This window comes from Varroa destructor, unplaced genomic scaffold (genome assembly GCF_002443255.2).
Source record: "Varroa destructor unplaced genomic scaffold, Vdes_3.0 BEIS01000007.1, whole genome shotgun sequence".
In the NCBI taxonomy this organism is placed as follows: Eukaryota; Metazoa; Arthropoda; class Arachnida; order Mesostigmata; family Varroidae; genus Varroa; species Varroa destructor.
The window spans coordinates 22,273,391-22,296,969 of NW_019211460.1; the positions used below are offsets into that span (position 1 = coordinate 22,273,391).

The 23,579-nt window shown below is 40.8% G+C and overlaps 1 protein-coding gene and 1 long non-coding RNA gene across 16 annotated transcripts in view; one reads left to right on the forward strand and one right to left on the reverse strand.

Annotated features, from left to right (window-relative positions):
• LOC111254525 (uncharacterized) overlaps positions 1-23,579 on the reverse strand; it is a 139,459-nt gene that overhangs the window by 108,174 nt on the left and 7,706 nt on the right. For 4 of the 15 annotated variants that reach the window (XR_015317285.1, XR_015317286.1, XR_015317284.1 and 1 more), the window contains exons 1-2: positions 20,738-22,430; positions 14,666-15,191 (exon numbers count right to left, since the gene is read on the reverse strand). The gene's annotated coding sequence lies outside the window, so the exon portion shown is untranslated. The other 11 variants (XM_086975098.1, XM_086975097.1, XM_086975093.1 and 8 more) reach the window with 9 other exon arrangements.
• Positions 18,721-23,550, forward strand: LOC147754455 (uncharacterized). Its single transcript, XR_015317290.1, has 2 exons — positions 18,721-18,845; positions 19,321-23,550. It is a non-coding gene; the product is annotated as an uncharacterized LOC147754455 (long non-coding RNA).

Here is a 23,579-nt window from a genome sequence, read left to right on the forward strand (position 1 = left end):
CTTGCTGGACTTATTTGGGGCTTTCCTAATAGATTTGTATGTTTTGAGTTTTACATAGGGCGTCAGATGGCTGACTCCCGGCACGAAAAAAAGTGTATCTATGCCAGGATTCGAACGTAGACCACTCTTTAACAAATCTAGGAGACGCAACCACAGAAGCAGCTCTTAACTTGAATAATAATGCTTCTTTAATTCCTAATCTTCCCTTCATTCCTTATTTTTTCAATTATTAATATAGGTAATTATGTGTTCGCTAATACTGAAATTTGGATCAGCGTGGCGGCAAACTTCTTATTTAGGCTTTCTATAACAACGCATTCACAGAAATGCATATTAGACTTCCAGGCTACGCCACCTTTATTTTTTTTCAAGTGCATAGCGCTTTTTTAGAGGGCAATTTCTTCTTTTTTAAGAATAGTGTGGTACTAATTAAGTCAATTTGCACAACAGTCGATGAAATCTGACCATCTAGACATATATAATTTATTCTCTTCAATTAGATGAATACCGTCCGGATGATAGGATTAATTGAAATGGAAAAAGAGGATAAATAAATAAACAAAGTACAGAATTTGTTAGGTGTGGCACGAATCAAATTTTAGAACAGACTGATGAATAACTGTAGCGTGACAGCAGGGCCGTTAGGTCACTCCAATGAGAGAACGGGATACGAAGAATGGAGCAACTGCAGTGAGATAGCCGATAAACTGACTGAATCAGGAAAATAGTACTATAGTGATGGGATGGTAGCACTGGTGCCGCAGAATCTGGACTGATCGCAACACGACATAACTGTAAATGTGTAGGTCAGCATCCGAACTATATTTCGTTAGCTGTCGTGCGAATCAAATCTCTCTTCTGCTGGTGCAGGCTACTCGACTGTAAGGCCCCATTTTCAGATTGCCCTTTTTGCAGTCCTTTACTCGGAATTCCTTCTACAGCTCAAAGGGGTTCATGTGAACTACACTTTGGTAGGCTTTTGTAATAATAATAATAAACTATGAAAACTGTTAAAATGGCTGTTGGATATTTACGTGAAGCTCTACGTAAGAGGGCTATTCTAGGTGCCTATCAAAGGGATTCTTATTGAGCTGCTATTTATGTTCCTATCTCAATTGTTTTAGTTGATAATGTCGTATGAAAGGTAAAAACTTACGTGTAGTTTTAAAATAGATATTTCGGCGAAGAAGTTTAGAAACTCGAGTGATCGTATCAATTTACCTAGGTAACGTTTCAAAAAATGATGCAAATCTGTTCCAGGGCTATTTGAGCGGGTTTCTAACAAACATCAATTGGAATTATACGCTAAGTGTAAGGTGAATCAAATCCGTTTCTATTGGAGCAAGTTGATGAAATAGTGGGTTGGGTAGGCGTTACTGGTGCAGGGTTACTGTTGATGTAAAGCTTAATGTGCATTGGGTTTGGTGTAATATTAGTAAATTCAGTCGATCAGTACAAGACCGGCGTGGGCTAAAGCCCACGACTCGTTCTGGTGCTCCACTGAATGTGAGCATAGACTTCCTTGATTAGTCAGGACACAGCACATCTATGTGAGACTGAGCTCGAGCTTCGTAAACTGATTACTTCGTACAACAATAAACACATTGAACCCGTTACATTGTTATTTACGTATAACTATCAACAGCAGACTTAAATTGCAGAGCTGATTCTTTCCATATCACGACTCGTTTTACCATTGCATTTTTGCTACGCAATCAACGCTCTTGTCACCTATTAATTCTCTTTTTTTTTGTTGCCTATTTGTAGTTGTTAACCCTAAATTAGGAAGCTGGTGCAAAAGCTACCGGTATTGAAATAACCCACTCAATTCCGTTAGCTCCTGGAACAGCTGGTAAAGGCAAGTAAGCGCAAGGTGCAAATAAAGGGTCGCCGAATTGATATGTCATGGAATGAAGTCGTTTGATAACCTAGTGTAGTTTTGTAATTTTCGCATTTGATACTTGAAGAAAGGCTGCCCGATCTGATAACTTTTTACGATTTTGCCCTGTAAACTTCAACTGGCCTATAACTACCATACTGCTTAGGGTAAATGTGAAGTTAAGCCGAGATAGCATGCTGGTCGATACTAGCTCTCACATGTTTAATGTGTTGGTCTCGCACATTGCTAGGATCTCTAGGATGACCAAGTAATTTTGGATAGCATGTATCGAAGGAAATTGTTTCAAACAAAGTCGGTACATCGTACTTGATCTATTAAAAACTGCTTGTTGGACACAGAACTTCGATGAAAAGAAGTTACGTGTCAAACCTTCTAAGCTCCATATTGTTAATTATACTGAAAGCCAAGTGGAAGCCTTAACTAAACTATGAGACGGTTTACATTCAACTGTTTCTGGCATAAGATATGCTATGGTCGCAAGTACAGTCTTTGAAATCCAGTAAACCTGTAGTTTTCTTTCCTGCTTCAAACGTGTCGGACCGCGTTGTTAAGCCGTCCTATAGCCGCGCCAAAATATCTGAGCAAAATCAATAAATATTTCGTACACGTTCAGAGTTACTTCCCTAGGTGCGTTTTTTGAACCAAAACTAGCGAAGATACGATCGCTCACAACATTTAGAACGATAGCCGGTTGAGACAGCACGCTGAGAATCGACTGTGTACTTTGTATGCCTATCATAGCCATTGTAAGATCTGTGAATCGCGGTCGTATCACGGAGAGTTTAGCTAAGCTACGCTGTGTATTACGAACTGCGTTTGACACGTATGCAATCATCAGTGATACGGTATTATGTTACTCTTAACGTTGAAACGCGCGTTCTCCACTAAGTTTTCGATGGAACAGCTGCGACCATTATACGTAGTCGGTTAGCTACCTCAAATGTGGATCATTAAGAATCTCTTCTGGGGCGGAACCAAAGGTGTATAGGCAAGCTTCAGCCGCGCGTCGATTATCGTACGCGTCCGCAATGCATTGTAAAGCATTATTTCAAGTTAAATACAATGCTAACACATCTCTATAAGGACTACAACACAGCGGTGAAGTACAAATTCGAAGCTCATGAAACAATTACATACAAAGCCCCCAAGCAGCGTTTATGTGACAAGCTCGGGTCGAGTAGCCGTTGTCGTGCCTAGCATTGTTAGTCAGGCGTACAGACTTGCGTGTGTAAAAGTTCACTCACGTTTCGCGTTTCCGTTTATAAAGAGTAGACAGTGGGACGACAGGCAAATTTAGTAGAAATTCGTGTCCAGCATTTGCGACCAAGGTGTACACGTCAAAAAACTGAAAACTATAGATCTCCTTTGGGAAATGACGGTATTCCGGAAACTCCAGCTGGGCCTTTAAATTATGTCGAAATGAAAACGCTCAAACGAGAATAACTTAAACGTAAGGCGGATTTATATGCCAACTTACATTTGGAAAGACAAAAATACGTCATCGCTTAACGGAGAGATTAAGTTTCGTTCAACGTGTTTATCCCTACACATGCAGCAAATTTTACCAAGAAGCAGTTTCTTTAGTTTGTTAACTTAACTCCTTTAGCTTCTTATTCTATGGATTAGCATAATCTCAATAGCTCCATACAAGAGTATCTACGAACTTCTATGTGCGGAATAATAAATTGTAAAAGCGGAGCAGGTACCATTATTTTGAGGCTTTATAGTTACGTCTTCACAGAACAGTAATTAGTTTTCTTTGTTATAACAATCTTACTATTTCATTATATTTGTGAATGATACATTTATATCTGTATTAATAAAATTGCCAGATGGACTTTCCGGCCAAGCGGAGTAACATTTTGCCGATCATACTGGCGTAGTCTCCATATCTTTAGTAGTTATACAGAACAGCAGTGATCTTATTCCCTGTGAACGTTCCTGAAAATTCTATCCTATGCAATCTTGCTAAGTAGCGTTCTGATATTCCGCTTACGCAACTACTGGTCTTTTTTAGGGGCGACCAACAAGTGCACAGCTAATAAGTTACACGTTACTAGCTTCAAGATTGCTAATAAAAGCAGCTTTTGTTTTCTCATTATTCGGACACCCTTGCGCTACACGGTACGGCCATTCATTAAGAGGGGACCAACATAGCCAGGGTAGCCACTTCATTCTATTTACCCATCTTTTCGCTAATTTTTATTCTATTTGACTCAGTTCCTGTTTTGCCTTTGACTAAAGCATAAGGTGATTAATGGAAACAATACAACTGCCAAACACTATCACATAAGCGATCCCCTATCGTCGACATTCGTTCTCGAATCTAAGCAAAATAAATTAGTGTTTCTCGAGTTTTACGTCCAGTACCGCTATTAAGAATTATTTTAGCCAGCCGGCCTTTTCTAACACAAAATAAAGTGTGTCTACGCTTAGCTGCGAACCTAAACCACCACGCGTCCCTAACATTAGTAGGTAAATACGTTACCCATTACGCTATCACGGGACCAATGCGAGCAATTTGGAGGGATCGAGCAGGACTATATTCCTTAGTCTTCCTATTGCTCAGGTTCTGTATCCGGCTTGTACATGTACCTGACAAAGATGTAAATAGATGATTAACTATTGATCAGATTCTTTTTGAATCTGACGCCACTTTCGTTGGACTGAAAGCTCATTTGTTCTTGGCTGTCACTTACACCGATTCAAAGCATAATTTACAAGTGCACAGTGTGGTTAAAATTTCAACTAAACTGATCACTGCCTCACCGACGTACGTAATCAACTAGTTTTCGAGAGAAATTAAAATGGCACAAACTTATTTTGCATGATCTTCGTTAACCTAGAATTAGTCGAATATTCTAAATTTACAAAACTGTCATTGGTAGTCTTAAACGGTAATAAGCACTTCTCGATACAAGACCGTTAGTATCGCTATGATATTTTCTAACAGATTTCAAGTAAAATTAAAACAAATTTCAGAGAAAACTAATGTTCGGGCTCTTCAAGCAGACAGTCCTTTAGTACGACTGTCGATTACTATCATAATTTGCATTGTTACTACTAACGTATGATGGTATAACATGTGATGAAATAATACATTATTACTATTGCATTGCTGAGGGCAAAACGTAACATCGAATGTTATATGTTGCTACATGCTGATATATTGTTTATGTATCAGCCATTCAATGCCGATTTCCTATAGTTCTGGTTGCCTTAAGAAGTTCACTATGTCGTTATTGTTCGAACGAAACAAACCTATTAGGTCCCGAAGCAAGCATTAGTAACCCCGAAATCCTTCCTCGCAAGCAGTCATTAGAAATTTTAGTGGAATAATCGCACTTTCAAAAAGATTCATTCATTCATATCTGTTACTATATACAAACCTGTTCACTAGTTATAATTTTACTTGACTACTCGCAATAATCGTTAACAAGTTCACAAAATGTATCGTCCTACAACGAACTAAAAATCTCCACAAATATACTTAAATGTGTTCCACCTTTGCATAAATTAACTACGAGATATAAACTATATTTAATTGTTTGAAGAAGTATTGATATCTGCTTGTTATATACAGCGTAAGTATCAAAGGGCACGTATTTCAGTTGCCTTAAGTACACTAAATGTACTCTCTCCTGGCTAAAGGAACCTAACTTCCATTGAATAAAGAAAGCCATTTATATCAAATATAAGAATATATATGTATTGCAGTAAAAGATAGTTATTAGGAGTAAAGTTCCATAGAACACCAACTGAAACACGCAAGGATTTCATCCGTAAAAACAGTAAATTGAGTTCTGGTCTGAAATGCTATCTAAAAAAGCCAACCGACAGCTCGCTCTAAACAAATAACAACCCCATAGTTGGAGCTCACCAACTAAATGCTTAACTAATTTTTAGTTGTTACACCGAACTATCTGGATTTTTCAAAGTACGCGTCCAGTTTTCACACGATACTTGTACTTATTGTTTCAGTTTGAAGCAGTTGTTATGTATAAGACTTGTTCAAGCTAACTATTTTCGTAATGATATACCACGCTACCATAACCAGATCATGATAACAAATAATGGACAACCACGGTGGCCTATCACTTAAGATTGATCGAATCCGCGAGGCCTCTGCCATCAACTTCTGTGAACCCAATCGCAGCTTCTATGTACGAACATCGAATACTTCAAATAAGTGTTATACGTACTAACAAAAGTTGAGATTATGTGATAGTGGATAAGTGATAGATAATACTAGGTTGTCAAGACGATATCGTGACCAAATACCAACACCGATACCAACGCTGCAAAACACAATGAGCTAAATTCGAGATCATACCTAATTTTTGTAATCATTGCAGCTATTCCCCATTCCATTACCGAGTCTAGATGCAGCTCTTTTGGATTCAGATTTTGATCTAAACTTTAATCACATCAATTACTTTATTAAAACAATTTCAGTATTTGAGACACTGTCACTGACATCTATTTAATTCGATGACTGAGATTAAACTAAAGGTACGGCTGGTTTGATTGGCAAAGGAGACGGTCCCGTGTAGAAGTCAGGTTACTCGTTTGCTTAACAACCTACCACTAAAGTCATCTGACACAGATACAAGACACGGACCGTTTCAAACATGTGGTAAAAATTGGGAACACGGATGTGAATACTTGCGTACTATGTGCGTAGGGTGAAGCAGACGATGTGGAATACAAGGCTACGAGATGTGAGGCACTGCCGGTAGCCCAGGAAGATAGGACAAAAACATATCCTAAAAACACTAGTCCCCCGTATAGATATGCCTATTTTAAGCGTATAGGTACTCTATAGCTTGATTGTCTAGGAAGTCAAGGTTTTTCAGTGACGATTTAAAAATCGTACAACGTAGTACAACTATCGACGGCAACACGGCAGCTATTGGGCTTATTCTCGAGACCTATTCGTTTCCCTTTTATAAGCGTACAAGCAAGACAAGTAAACATTGCAAAATAGAAAGCTAGCATTGTACTTTATGCATTATTATTTTTCAGCACAAATGGGAAATTCTACTCTAAGGTCAGTAGTAAAAGACGCTTACCGACATTTTCTTGGACACAGAAAAGACATTTTCTGTTAAGCGTACGTCCTGTAAATTCGATTACTAAAGTTGTTTCGCCGTAAACAGCGCCTCCTTATTACAAATCAGTTCGAGACTATCTTCAACGCTGCATTGTTGTCCAAGAACGCTGCATGTAAACTCAGACCTAACTGATGATGGAAAAAGGTACGCGTATTGTGTCCAATACCGTATTATAATAGTATTTGCCGTAAAAATACACTGCTATATACATTGCAATAGGAACCTTATAACCTCTAGAAGCGTTGATGCAGAATAAAATATCTGGCTAAGTATAGTTAGCTAACTTAGTGAAATAACAATCACATAGCTATTGTAGCTCTAGCACTATCCTGCATAAAGTTAAACTTCACATAATAGTAATCATTTTGGTACAAAACAGTGGCACTATCTTCCTATAAGATCTACAACTTCCTTGTCAACAACTTTCAGCATCTTGGGCCGGAAATGACTAAGGTTAGCACCGACTGCACCGTCAGTTCTTCGCGCTCGGTTTTCTGTAACCGTACCCCACAGCAGGCGTCATTAGCTATTCTAGATTAAAGCCGTATTGGTTATTTTATCAGGGCTATGGGCCATTTTTACGTAGAAAGTGTCTGTCCTATACGTGGCAATCTCGTTTTGTTCCGAACATTACTTCTTGATGCCACACGCATGTAACGAACTAACTGAGCTGGGAAGTCGAACATACAAAATTAATGAAACCCCATGGGCTGTGTAGTAATTATTATAAATGGTTGTGCTAATGAAACGGAAAATCCTCATGAAATTCGCGAAGTGAATAAACAGGAGTACGTTCTGTGAACATTAGCGTGGCGCCGAAAATACGCGCATCAATAAATCCACCTAGTGAATGGTTCTCACTCTGATCAATCAGTCAGGAATCGGGTCACCGGAACTCGGATTGGATAGACCACTTCACTGCCGCTTCGGAGGAATCGATCGGAGAACCGTCGTGTTGACTGATGAGCAAAAGAGGAAAATCAGAGAATCACGAACTCCGTATCCATGCCTTACACAGTCGCTGAATGGCTGGGTGGACACCCTACGCATAGCCAGCCACAGTTATAGTTTGGCTGTTGTCACACGGAAAATTGAACATTTATCGAAACTTAGTAAAAGAGATCACGTCTCTATTCTTTGTCGATACTCATCAATACTCAAATCTCATCAATACCTGTTTGACTCACTTCATCAATATACACTTATTCCCCCAGGATCGAACTGAAGTACCCTTAGCTAGGTAGTAACTCTTGGCTATGTACAGCGTCACTGTGCCGACCGGGATAAAACATATCTAAATCCCGTCTACTGTCTTAGAGCAAAACGCTAAATGTTTGCTATCAAAATCACCCTTTGCCTGATGCCGCTATCCTCTCATATTCGAACGACCCCTCCAAACTTGTACTCGTACCGCTCCTCTGAATCAAAATTCGATATCTATTCGCTTGAGCAAGTTGTGTGAATCTAGGCATATAAGCAGAATGCCGACACTTTTCGCAATCACGCACTCACTAGCAAAAAGCGTATGACTCAACACGCATTCTCTCTTCTCTGAAATTAGTCAAGAGGCAACCCAATGTCAATCTCGATTTATGTACAATTTGTTCATTTATTTCTCTTGTAACAACGAATAACAGAAGAACTCGACTATCCTTCCCATATCGTCTATCCCTTTTTCCTGCGTCTCGACACATTTTCGACAGATTTTATATATATGTTTATATACTTAATTTTCTATATGTATATATACGTATATCATTTATATATAATTATGTAAATAAAACTGTACACTCTAGTTTAATGCGGTTCGGGATGCTTGGTCAAATTCGGTCTTATGAGTATTCCCAGTTTCGGGTTTTATGACAGCCCTCCGAACCGGGCTACGAACTACTGCATATTTTTTTGTGCTTCAATAGTCTTATTACGGTTATTTTTAGTATTGTTTGTTGTTCTTTTTGTCGTTGTACTTAATTGTTGCTGTGAATTTTTAACTCTTTGTTGCTGCCGTCTTTTCCACCTGTCACTCTCCTTCGGATACGAGTCGTATTGACACCTCGTTGTTCAAGTATTTTCTGGTTTTTATTTGCCACTGTAGACCACTGCAGATTCACTCTGGTGATCTATTCGAGTCATAGCAAATATGATTTCCTAAGACCATTGCCACACACACGCGCAAGCTCTGTGTATGCAATAAAGAGAACATTGTTGGAGAACCTTCGAATCCAAGCATCGCAGGGACATAACTGTAAAATATTAGGACAAATTCTGTTACATCCTCTGCCCCGACAATGACCGCATGCTAACTAGCTACGCATATAGACATTTTGTCGGACATGGTCAAAATAAATTAAGTTATTACATAGACTAACGAATTCGCGAACTAACAAAAGCAAACGTATTTTCGTTTTTTGTCTCTTTGGCACTAAACAAGGATCTCTCAACCGTTTGGTCACCGCAGAGGTCCATCTGTCGCTCGTAATGTGGTATCATTACAGCTAGTCATAGTCAGTAGCAAAAAAATGGGCGCTATGCTGAGACACAGGCCCACCAAGCTACAATGGCCAAGTTAGTAAACCTAGGCCAACTTCACTGGGGGAATCGATCACACTGAGAAGTAACATGTTTATTCATGCTGCTATATTGCTGTTGTTGAATCACTCGCCTATAATAGGGAGTTTTTTAGAACTGAAACCTCTTGGCGACAAGACGCGCTACTATAATTGCCGGAGCCAGGATTGAGAGTGATTCGGCCACTCATTACTTTTTAATTCGAATGTTACTATCGAAACACGCAAATCGACGGCGAAATTATTAGAACCAGTCGTCAACGAATGACGGTAATTGATAGACGGTGGTACATCACACAAACTAGGTAACTTGTGCGCACTTAGATCTCGCCAAGTGTGGCAAAAGTTAACCCACGATATCGTGAAACTTTCGGCGCATACTGGTGTTGCTATCTGCTAATTACTACCAGCCGCGAATAAGTCTTAGTGCAATGGTAATTACAAATGTATCCTCATAGTGTACAGAACAGCACTTCCGTTTTCTAGTTTCATCACCACTTGCACATCTGTTTCCTATGTAACTTATTCCACTCGGCTGCACTTTGCTCACTTTGCCGATGCATCAAGCATGGATCCCTTCAGTCATTTCTCATACCTTGTACAGTTCATTCGATCAATGGCTAATTTTAATCGAGGCCTAAATCACCGTTTGTCTGTTTGTGGGAGTGCATCTCAAAGTATGGCGTATATAGGACCCATCATGTGAACCACCATAGTGGTTGATGGTTATCGTTAGGCTAACAGCTTTATGTGAATCTTCAATTTTCATTATCTTCATTATTACATCTCTCGGTTACCCTAATATTGTAACCATCTTTTTAGCTTGCTTCATCGTACTTTTCAACTCTATTCTCATATGTCAACAATATTTTCCCTAGTTGTCTTCGACATGAGCGTTCAACCGCGGTTGTAATACGATCTTTTTTTTTGATCCTTAAACGTTCTCCAAAGTGGAGCCGATACTTAAGATACGCCGTAGTGGACACCAATGTTGATGATGTTATTCTCGTTGTTGTCTACAAACCGCCAAAATCCCTCCACTCGATCCATTATCATTATTCTAGCATTGTTACTACTCATATTCAAAAAATTAACAACTCTCTCGACTATGACTTCGAGGAACCGAATATACTGTAGAACGGCTGCGTCACCGCGACCACAGCAACACAGAGGATGACTAGTGGGACAACGGCGCTTCGGCAAACCGTATTCAGTTGGCGTGCCACACCGCCATATTCTTTCGCCATTTCATCGAACTCTTTACGCATCTCTACCTTCTCTTCGAGGCAACGAGCGTAGCTTTGCTTCAGTGTACTAAGTTTAATTTGAAGGTTGCGCAACTCCTTGGCTAATTCTGTGTCGACGGCGCCAGGCGGCGCTACAGAAGGCGGGGCGAAGGTAGTCGATGCTGCTGAAACCTGTACATCCACGTTAGTCATTTTTGGTTTTGGCTTTTGTAAACCGGGAGGTTCCTGGTGGCCCGCAGTACGAAGGTCCCATATTTGTTCCTGCTGTTTCTTCAGTTCTGCGTTTTCCTTTGCGAGGGCATCCAGTTGTTTTGTTTGCTCTTTGTATTTGGCTACTTCCAGCTCGAGTTGCGCGTTCTCCCGCTTAAACATGTCTAGTTGGACTTGCAACTCGATTTTACATCCTAGATCAGCCCGGGTCGCTTCGATGAGGTTCTTCTGATCACCGAGCTCAGTCTGTAGGTCTGCTTTTTCCGTTTCGACCTTCGCTAGTTTTGCTTTAAGTTGTTGCAAGGTCTCTTCCAGCCGTACAATCTCTTTACTGTTTTTTGTCTCACCCTGAAACGAGTCGAGAGAAATTTTGTCTTCAGCCTCGCTTGCTGCATCTTCGATCGTAAGACCTTTCTCACTCACAGGTGACTCAACTTTGGGCTTATTAGCCTGTTTCTGTGCCGCTAGCTCGGCTTGTAACACAGCGATATTGTCCGTCAGTTTCATTAGCTCTTCGTGATGTTGCGCGATCTTTGACTCAAGTTCCTTTTTCTCACGTACGTGAGTTTCGAGCAGAGACTCGCTTTGCTGTTTCATTGCGTCACATTTATCGGCCATCTCTGCTAGCTGTCCTTTAAGTGCCTCATTAGATGTCTGCAGCTGAGTCAACTCCTCATTTGTGATCTTCTGCAAGTATTGCAACTCGTCACACTTTCGCAATGTCATAAGCTTCTCCTGGAGAATTGAACTGAGGGAGTCCTTTGCTACGCCCTCATACGTCTCCTTAGCTTGAACCAGCTTGTTGATTTCGACGGTCTGGTTGTTTTCGCCAATTGCTGCTAGCTTCGTTTCCAGAGATTCGATTTTGTTAAGGAGACGTTCCTCATCGATCATCGCCTCCCAGGATTGTTCGGCAGCACGCATTAACTGCTCGATTACGAGTTGCAATGACTGAACCTTATCGCGAAGAGCAGCCTCTCGCTGAATGGCGTCCATTACCACTTGTACAAGACTCTGGCGTTGGCCGCACGTTAACGAGCTGAACGCATCGCTTGTAGCATTCGGCAAAGGTCTTGCTTCTGATCCATCAGGATGAAAAAGGCGTGCCAATGCAATTACACAGCCATGCGTCACCTTCTTTGAGTTCTCAATTACGTCGACACCAAATTGCAGAATATCACCCGAGAAGATCTCGCGTGGGGACGACTCCTCGGCCCCCTTTGACAAACGATCGTTGTTGACAAACGTGCCATTCGAACTCTGTGTGTCCTGAATGAGGAACCGGCCATCCTCATACCAGAGTAACGCATGGTTTCGCGAAAGCACTTTACAGTCGAAGATTGCATTGTGCGCGGCCGGCTTGAATTTCGCTACCGAACGACCCACCTTAGCTGGTTCGCTGAGAGGTACGATACGATCATCGAATTTGTGCGAGTTTGGTCGCCACATTAGATGCGCGGTAGGTCCATTGAACGCCGAGGACAACCGGACAGAACCATCAGGAATGCTGTCCAAAAGAGACTCCGACTCCGAATCTGAGCCAGACATGTCCAGACTATCTCGCGCCATCGATCCGGCTGGCGTGGCTTCTTCTATGAACTCCGCACTTGACGGCTCGCCACACACGGCCTAAGGTTAGCACCCACAACGCATCAATACACCCAAAATCAAGTTCGTGAACAAGTCACAGCAGGCCCAAACGTCAGACTCGTTGACTAAACAGCTCGTATTTGCCTATCACAACCGTTTCTCTTATTATCTACAATAAACTGGTGATCTGATTGACTTACTATCTCACAGAAAAGATTTTTTGCTTTTTTGCCACGTCAACTGCTTCATATGTATTAGGATACTGGAAATACGGAGAGATCTGGCGCAGTTAACCCATCAAAGTCGCACTAATATCCAGGAACCTGCAGGCAGCATGAAGATTGGATCCGGATGAGAGCACCAATTACGGGAGAGCCTCATGCAGTCTTAGTACAACAGCAGCAATCAGGAAACGTAAAAATACCTACTTTTTTTATAGGTAAAGTTTTTTTAGCAGTCCTAGAAAATCGCTTCATGAAACCACCCGTTTTTTTTCGTCTTGTCTGTAAAACAATCATGGTTTGATAAAGAAGAATTATGACAAACGACTTACATCAACAGACGCATCTCAGTGACGCTTCTTATTAAAATTAAATAAAAATTTCAGTGATTCCTGATGATAGTAATTACTCCATCAGTATTTGAAGCCAAAGTCATTGAGACTAATCCTGAAATGAGCGACGCATCAACCCACGTCCTTCGTTCATGAAAAGGGTTTTTTCGGTCTCTTATAAAAAAAAGTTGCTCTTAATGGTTTCAGCCAACAACTACTTTAACTTCGTGATAGCTTGCTATTTAATGAAGAGACATGAGATGCGCACCCCGATTACTTCGTCGTGTCGGCAATGCAGATGTTACTGATGTACAGAAAAGCACCTCACCTTCGATTATACATGTAGATATGATGATTCTATAAACGCAGGTTTTGCTTCTCGATAAAACTGGCACGCCAGAAAGCACATTTAACGATCCTAATTAACTCAATAGAATCACGCACGCCTTTCTGATTCATACCTGTTCCATTTAGCAGACCAGTTAGCATGGCAAAAACATGTCAAGCAAATGCCTCTTCTATTAAAAAAAAAAAACACTTGGTGACTTTTCACCATCGACGCACCCACAACGAAACCAGGTTTAATCTAAAGCTATTTAGTTAGTGACATATGAAGATATAGGAAAACTCACTCGACTTCTAGCAGAACAATTATAGGTACTACGAAGATAGAAAGATTGAACGGCCTATAAAAGAAAATGATGAAAATTCGTCGATCCTGCAGGAGACTGGAGAAATGAAACCGTAGTCCGAATGCAAGAACTCACTCCTCAATCGTCAGAGATTTGCCAGGCCCATTCTTTCCCCATTTGGTCAGTCAAAGTTAAACCATTCTATACCTTTCCTTTCGAGCTTAAGGTTAAACCTATCTAGCGATAAGACAACTGATACGCTTCACCCCCGTTTTCACCCACAGATGTGAAGCTGTGATTAGTAACCTGTCCGCAAATGAGAATGAATAAACGGCGAAGTGGCGATATAAAGAATCAAGTTCGAACTAACTTCCACCCGTCGAGTGGATAATCCATTTCAGTATATACGTCTACGAATGTACACACTTTGATAGTGAATGCATGTTTGAAATTTCATACACCAAATATCAGAATATAGAACTGCATCAGAATCACAACGTGAAAAGTCTAAAAGACTGAATATAGATAATATACCTCTATTAGAGTCATTTACCTATTAGACTTATCTATCAATTTACCTATGATATCACACTATTTTCCTACCTTCAAAAAATAGTGAACCAGTTAGTGGCTGCAATGCTGTTTGCCACTGTCTAAGCGTTGTCTTATTTAAGAGAGCCACGCTGCAATGATGATCAGTCCGATTGCGTATTGATCATTCAGTATTAACTTGCCCTTTTCTTATTCAAATCTCTAGTATACGTCTTTGTGTATTTTCGTCATCGTAAATAGTTTGTTTGTCTGTATGTTTGTGGAACGCCAACAATCCAATTTCATTTTCAACAAATTTACCAGTGGAAGCTCGCGCAGATGAAGCAGTTGTAGACGACCTGGAACCCCACCGATGGGGTGTCAATCAACTCGAACTCGATCAGCCGACGGAAGAGGCCACGCTGTTGAAGTGCTGCTGAAGATGGACGCTGCTGGCGCCGATGAAGCTGGCGGAGACAATGGACGGAAAACCCTTTGTGAGCAACAAACGCCCCTGGGCTGAGAGATGTCCAAACGAGACCCTTATTCCCGCTGTAAAATCAGTGGCGATGGGGTCGACCACCCACACCGAAACGGATCGGATGGACACGACACCACCTCCTATTGCAGATTAGAGCACCGCCGCAAATCTTCAGATGAGAATACTCTTCCACCGCGGACAATCCCACGAAACCGGATGAGTCTGAAGGGCTGAGAGTCTACCCGAATCGCTTAGCTATATCAAAGTTCTGTCTCGTTCCCCTCTCGCTTTCTTCCCCTTCTCTCTCTAAACAACTGCATAAACTGAGCACCACTAGTTTAACAACTGGCACCTGTCTGGCTGCACCTGGAAAGAGAAAGCAAATAAGGAACATCGATTAGCGTTAGTTTATCAGATGCAAAACGGTGCAAATACATATTTATCTACTAGCATATTCACTCGTACCTATTATTCGCTTGAAACCTTTTTAGTAGTAACGTAAAAACTAGCAAAAAATGTGCACTTTTGCTTTATTAGATTCCGAATCTTGTTTTATCCTGCAATTATGGCCTTGAACCTGTTCTACCGAATTTCGTCACTGGTCAAGTGGCACACGTACAATGTAAAGACACTCTAGCACAGGGAGGAAAAATTGTACATGCCACAATGGACGATACCCAGGCAAGTTAAATCATTGTTTAGGGGGCCCGTTAATAGCAACTTGCCATGGTCCATACGTAAAGGTGTAGTACTGAGGATCGCCTTCGATATTGGACGTGGCATTCGAAGCTCCCTTCGAAAATCCGCGAGATTCGCCTTTGATGCGCATTTTTCTCTAGTATACTTATGACAACCTTATGGCTACCTCGCTACATCTAAAGCGGGCGTCCAGCTTTTTTGACTCGTAAAGTGATCAGAAGAAGTAACAACACAATTGCTTTTTTCTGTTTTTGACAACGTGTCGTTCCTATAAAAATATCTTTCAGTGGTGATACAGCATCATCAAAAGCAACAATGACGTCTAGGTTTTATGAAAGCTGAATTATCGTGATCTGAATACGGTGCGCTCAGACTTGCATGGCACTTTCGCGCCCCTCGACGGGCCGTCGACTCTAAGCACCGCAGACAAATCAAAAGTTAGCGGGTCTGACGTAAAACAATTGCCGCACGATCGACAAAAATAGAACCTCGCTTGCTAATGCTAACCTCGCTTGAACTACTTGGCAGAGAATGCCATATGAATTGATAGCGCTAGCTGTAAAAGTAACTCAAAGGACCAGGAAAACTAACGATATTGACTAAACAGCTCGTGATCAACTGTAAAGCAATACACTAAATTTATGAATTTTCTCTCGTATTCGTTATGATAATTTATACAAGGCTAACATATACGATAAAGTAGCTTCTGTATTTTCCACTTCCAATCCACGCTAGATATCTATTTTTTCTGAAAGAACCTACTGAACGTAATGATTTAGGCAACTCATACAGACAGAGCATTCAAGTTGAAGTTTTCAACTATATTTTTGCTCTTATACGCCGTCACTAAAAAAAACACTTGCTCTTTTTAGCTGCTACGAACGCTGCTGATGCTCACATTTATTGTTAACGTTATTTTTAAAAATTAACTGCGTCGGAGAGAATCAATCTGCTTTCCATACTATTGTCTATCGTTGCCAATCTCGGTAAGCCAAAGCCCATTACAGCAGCATGTAGACGAATAAATCGGTCAACACGAAAACGATGGGCACTATTTTAACTCCTAGGTGGAGTTTTAGAAAAAATACTTGAACATGCAGATAAAATGGTCTACGAATAAATAACATATTACCGTTACGTCGCTCTAAACGGCATATAACCTCCAAGCTGTGGCAGCCAATGTTTACTCATCCAAGTTTCTCTAGACCGGTCGCGCTTGCCGACTTACGGCAAGCAAACGACACCTTTAGGTATAAGCAAAGCCTAGCAGGCTCAAAAGGATGATACAGGCCCTGCTAGTCAGCACAAGATACTTAAGATCATATTTATTCAATATGTCACTTACAAACGATGACGCGTCTACACAAAGAATTCGATAAGTTTCGTTTTAAATTTAGAGATTTAGTGTACACATCGTGATATGCACGATTAACAAAATATTTTTTTCGGCTGTGCATAACGTGCTGCATACATTCTTACTGATCCCGTCTAAATTGAGCTTCAGAGCTTTAGCTACACTCGAGTGGTTCTCGATTGTATGCCAGCTACCTAGTTCGCTTTCAATAAATAGGGTCAAGAAATTTTCGATATTCAATCGGGAAGAATTCCCTTGAGGTACACAACAGCTCAACATCATAATTCACAAATTTCTATAGTTTCTCAAACTAATATGAGAAGTTAAATTATGATTGTATGGGGAGATCCTACAGAACATCCGAAAGGATGAGTTCGACTGGCACGCCCAACAATATAATCGCAGCGATAAGGCATCAAATAACAAATAATAAATATAAATAAAAATACGCTACACTTATGTAGTAGAGAGTTACGTCGCCTGGAACGTCATATCCGTTTTGATCGACTTCAATCTCACCGTTTACGCAAGATGACCACATTCGACAACCCCTTTTCAATTCGCTGATAAAATTGAGCTGTTTTAGTCGCATTGCACCATCTTTCGCCTTTAAAACAACTAAAGTCTTTTTTTCCGGTGGATACTTTTTTGTTACAGATTGTTACATCGTGTTTTATGTCGTTAGTTCGCTACGTTAGTTTTGAATGTTACTGGCGTCGTTAGCTCGATAACGGTAACGGAAAGTGACTGGTCGAATGCCTCAGCGCCGGCAACTTCTCGATTGTCAGTATTAATATGCCTTGAGACTAGAGGCAATTCAATTGATCACCTGTTGCCCAGAGCGATTGCAGCTCACTCACAGCGTGTATTGCTGCTTGGCTCACACAACTGAGATTGGTGTTCGACCCTGGATAACCAACACTCTAGCATCAGACCTTAAATATAAATCCTTTCAAATACTGTATAATTTTGAACTAAGCACAATTATATGTACATTACGAAGTAAAATGTTAAAACTTGCTGTTAACAACAGCTTAAGTTATGCTTAATAATACGCCTAATCGATCATAGCACGATACGTATTACGCAATAGAATGAATAAGGAAGAACTAAACCCTAGATGTGTAATAAGTATACTTAATAGGTACCAGGATGTCTCTCACTGATTTTGCTACAGTGATTCTTAAGACCAAAAAAGGTAGCTCCACGGCGCTCGGTTTGAATTATTAAATCTATTACCTTTCTAGGAAACCGAAAAGGAACGCCTCATTTTGCTATGGATTTTTCCGCAGTTAAAAGTGAGGTGGGCAGCGACCGATAGAATAAGAAACGCGGGCGGACAGCTTTCGTCTACCCGATTAGATGTTCCAGCCTTGTGCAACGTCCATAGTGTTATAGCAAATTCCGAGTTGTGGCCAGCCAAGTTGCAGATAAGCCACACAATGTAGGACGAAATGTTCGGCTAAGAAACATTTACTGCGCTTTCCACCCCGCCGTGGTAATATTACCGTCCTAGAATTATGTTTTTACCACATGCTTGGTAAACAATGCTAGTACACTATCTAGTACTATTACTGCTAAGAGTCAGGATAATACTGCCCTATTGATGATCATTGATACACTTAAGCGGCGCTAGCGATGAATCGAGTAGATGACAGTCTCACCTATTCGGAACTAGCTTGTTACCACTAGCACTTTTCCTCGGTCATCATCTATCCGTTGCTTTACGATTGGGCTGTCCATCCATGATGTATTAGTGAGTCAGTCATTGTCTATTGCGTACGGCAATGGATCACATTTACATAATTCTGCGCCCCAAGATCGATGTATGTGTTCTGTCCATTAAGATGCTTTGCACGAGTACCTGCGTTTGCGAAGACGGACTCGCATCAGCCGTTCTACTACGAAACCACTAACTACTGATGGTGATTGCTTAATGCTGTCGAAGTGGCAAGAGCGAAAATTACGTTGGTAGATTGCACGAGAACCACGCCTAGATTTATTTCTGCCAGTCTACTTGTACTTACGTCTAGATAAAACGCTGCTTGAACAAAAATTGAAATACTATTCTATTATACAGACAACCCCACCGAAGTAGCCAATTTAGAGCAAAGTTCAGAATGGCCACAAACATTATGTTATATGTAGTATTATTATTAATTAGTTGTATTTTATGTTGCACAATAGCCTCCCTCTGCTAGCGCCGGAACGAAAGGCATCAACATGAATAGCCAATCGTAGCTAAGCATCGTTTCCTCACTAGCATATTTAAGTAGCAAACATTTCTACTACTGTTGTTAGCATAGCACGCCAGTTTCTACCTCACCTTAGTTTGTCTTAGTACTCGAGCACTGGACAGAGTTATCGCGCAAACACGACCTATTGCCATATATGCATACATTTATGACATGTACCGGAACTAACAGTAGTGTTTGTTTGCAGCACTGAAGGCCTCAGGGAAACGCTGTGAGATACCGATTCACCTTATTGGGTTAAATTAGGAATACTATCTGTAATATTACAGTATTGTAGGTAGGAGGTTGAAGCACAGAAACTTGTGACCATACACCAGTGACAATCAGATGAATATATGTATACATATATTACAAAGGATATCTGTACAACTATTCACACAAACACCATAGGGTATAGGTTTAGCAATCAGACATATGCCAAGACCAATCGAAGCGCTACAAACACTAACCACATTAAATATGTGCCAGAATACAAGCAAATTATCTGATGGGCCATAATAAATGCCCCTTACGTCGCGTTAAAATGTCGAAGGTAAATATTAAATTCTCGTCTTTTCCGATGTAGTGACTATGAGGATAATAACCACTGCTGAAGGCAAGTGAATTAGCACACGCATGTACACGTGTACACATACTGTCTCAATCATACAAACATCAGAGGTGACAAACACCGTAGGATAGGGTTGGTTGTCGACAGCTGGCCTTCAATGAATCATGGATTAACATTAATCGATTCGTTAGTTTCTTGCATTTATCTGAAGTTGTTAGAAAACGAGGAATGCAAATAGAACACACTGTGTTTGAAACGTAATTTACGTTGTACTCATGCGTTGCGAGAGGTAACAGCCAAGTGAGTCAGACATGGCTACCCATAGCTCCCTCTCATAGCCCACTAGAACTTCCACACTTTATTTGATCAAAAAATTTGCTAGAAGTAAGCACCTGCTTTCTGTAACCGCAGCACCGATATAGACAGACAATCTCAACTTCCACACGCCAGTGAACACGTCGATACGGGGAACGCAAACAAAAAGCCATAGTTTCACAAGCAAACTGACTGGAATAAACTCCAATTGGGTCAACCACCACAACACCCCAATATGTCTGCCCCCTCCGATACAACGGGTGTTTGGTGTCGTTTGAGACGAGATCTTCACGAAAGGCGGTGCACGGCAATGTCGTACACTATTACCACTCCGACATATTCGTTAATCATTAGATTACAATAGTTGGTTATCTGATGACTCGCACGGAACCCCGTAGCTGCGCCTATTGGAGCCGCCGCAGGAACTGCGCTGCTGAGGGTGCTGATGTTAGGGACAACAATTAGGCCGATGCTGGACATGCAACTGCCGCTGTTACCGTTGCTGCTGCTGTTGTCTGTGTTAACGGACAGTAGGCATATCGACATCGACCAGCCATACCCGAATGAACACTTACAACACGCGACGGACTCGCAGCCGTCTTCGGTCGTGGCTTGTACTCAGGCCCTTCGGTTACGTCCCATTCACTGCCGCAAGATTCACAATTATTGATCGACCAGCACAAGTAAAAAGGAAGAAAAAACAACATTTTTATACAACCACTCTTCACAGACGACTCACCATTACGGTGTCCCTAGGGTTTGCAGACTGCTGCTGCTGGTTCCGTTCATACGTTAGCTGAGTGAGACCTGGATGTCTCGAAGTTGGCTCGATTGTGTTTACTGCTGGTCGCCGGTTTATTGTATCCCAGGTGAAAGTGCCACACACAACGTTATTACATGATTACGACGACTGCTCGAGGCTGACCGTCCTAAGTTAGTAGAAGTTCACGGCGCTTCCTCACCTCACCACAGGCCGGCGGCTACAATGGTGCGACGAAGTCTGGCAGTTCTTACCTGCCTGCCTACCTGTCTGTTCGTCTTGCAGCCTTCCCGGTTAACTAGCTGATCGTTTATCGTCCCTGTGCTGCTTCACCTCGCAACGATCAGTAGTTAACTGGCAGATAATAGTTACGAAACGGCGTGTACTGATTCTGTCGCTTGAACAAGTCCAATCAAGGTAAAGACGAGCAGCAGGCCCACCAGGCCAAGCCGTGTAGTGTCAACCACCGCTACTGCGGACGCTGTTGCAGTTGTACTTCAAGTCTCCTGCAGCAGTAGCTACTCGACAAATGACGTCAGGCCAGGCGTTGTGCACAGCCCACTACGACCACCAAGTGTTAGCTACCATCAGCATCACTAGCTAAACGACGACGAGCTTGTAGCGGCGTCAATTGTACCACATTTGGTACCACCTTAACGGACCACATTCGTATCAAGCGCGCCAAATTCGAGTTTAAAATTGCGTGTGTGCAACAGTAAAAAACAAAGCAAGCGAAGTCTATAATAAGCAAAAAATAGAAATAGGCTTGCCAGAAGTACCAGCGAACTGGTGCTATTATGAAGAAATTGAAATATTCAGGTTAAAATGTTTATATCCAAGATTCATAACAGCATAGGGTAAAATTAACTTGAAAATTTATATAGAGGCCTTGGTCAAAAGAAATGAGTTTGAGCTAGTTGTATAATATAACATTTGAGAGATCAGGAGTCACTGCTTCAAGTCCCACACATGCTACACAACTTGTGTGAATGAAGATACTTAACATAAGATGCCACATATATCGCGGCTACCCTAAATTTTTTTGAGTTGTTTCGGCCTTATCATACAAACTGCTTTTATAAGAAATTTACCCTCGACACAAACCGCTCATTTCCGGATATTCGTAAACCATCTAAATGGATGATATATTTACGCTACTGAATAAAAAATATTGCTGTTTGAGGTTCAGTTCGATCGTATGGTAGCCATTTTGTGAGAAGAAGCTCAAACAATAATATCGGTTTTAACAATATGTTAATAAAAAATCATTCTTGTATTGATTAAAAGGAGCACCTCTTCCCAGGCATGAGGAAAATATTTCCCTTGCCTCTTAGACCCAGCATTGCGACTACAAAAATTGATCATTCAAGTAACCTTTGTAGAAACATTTATTTTATGTTTTATCAATGTAAAAATAGCTAGATCTAATTTTAGTGGCATATTAAGCAATATGTTAACAGAAGTGCACAATCTACCAAAGAAATGACGTTTCTGGACTAAAACCTCGCGTGTCTCCTTAACTGTCGGAACGATGAAACATTAACTAACTGCGTTTGAGCGCGTGCCTTGATAACTTACCCCTTTTTCTGTTGTCTATCAACCCCATCTTTTTCTCAGTCGTTCCCTATTGACGTATACTTATTCCGATGCTTGAATACTATATCGCAGTGATCTAGAACAAAACATCGTGAGTGTAGAGACCCGTGCAACACGATCTAAGTTTAGTATGTCCTGTGGACGTAAATTGAAAACGCCTTGCCTAAATTAATTAGGAATTTCAATAAACACAATATTTATCATAGGATATTTTCGCTATGCAGTTTAAAACAGCGTATATTTAAAAATAACACCTATTGTCACTGGGCAGTGGAACAAACACTGCAGTAGAAAAATATAGTTAATTCAAATGATAAAATACTCTGTATTATAGTTATAACAGCTGCTCCAACATGATATGTTACCAGTAAAAATTAAACAACACACGTTTTTTTGCAAACTGCTCCCCTGCAGAAAATCACAAATAAGAAACGGTGAGACCAGAACCATGTTTGTTCGTGTCATTCGCAGTTTTTTGTACACAAAAAGCAATCAACAATGAATAAAATAGACTTCTTCTATTTGTGGTCGGGAGAATGGCCTGCAAAAGCAAATTCCTTCATTTACCAAAAGCCGACCAATTTTTCTAATTTGATGGTATCCTGCACATAACCAGTCATCAGTATCCGACTGCCTATGAAAGAAGTCTTTTGTAGTTTCCCGCCAAAATACATTGTCCTTTACGGCTGCTAGTCGCTCTGCAATGTCTCTTAAACGCCACAGTATGCATTTTTCAAAATTCGCTCAAAAAAATATTGCATCTTAACGAATATTTCATGCTAACACTTTAACCCACAATATTCGGTTGCCGAGTTACATTGTGAAAGGATCGACCAAAAATGAATAGGTGCAACTATAAAAATTTCGATATATTCTATATATGTGCGAGGATAGTACTATTTCGGGTTACCTTTCAGTAACGTTAAGCGATATATTAAGTTAGATCGCGTTCAGTTGGTCTGTGTTATTGGTATTCGCTTATATACAAACGGGCTGTCTGTTTCGAATGTCGTAAGTAAACACTATTTCGAAACCCTGTTTTTGTCTATGACCAAATTTTCAGAAAGCAGTGTCTTTTCTTCAAAATTAGAAAAAACCGAACAATAATTAAATAGACGTTGTTGTTGTTGTCGTTATCGTAACTTTTCGTCGGAGCGTTGGCAATAAATTAAAAAGCGTTTAGATCTGAACGCCGGTTTCTTGCAATCTTCGTTTAAGTAGTTAA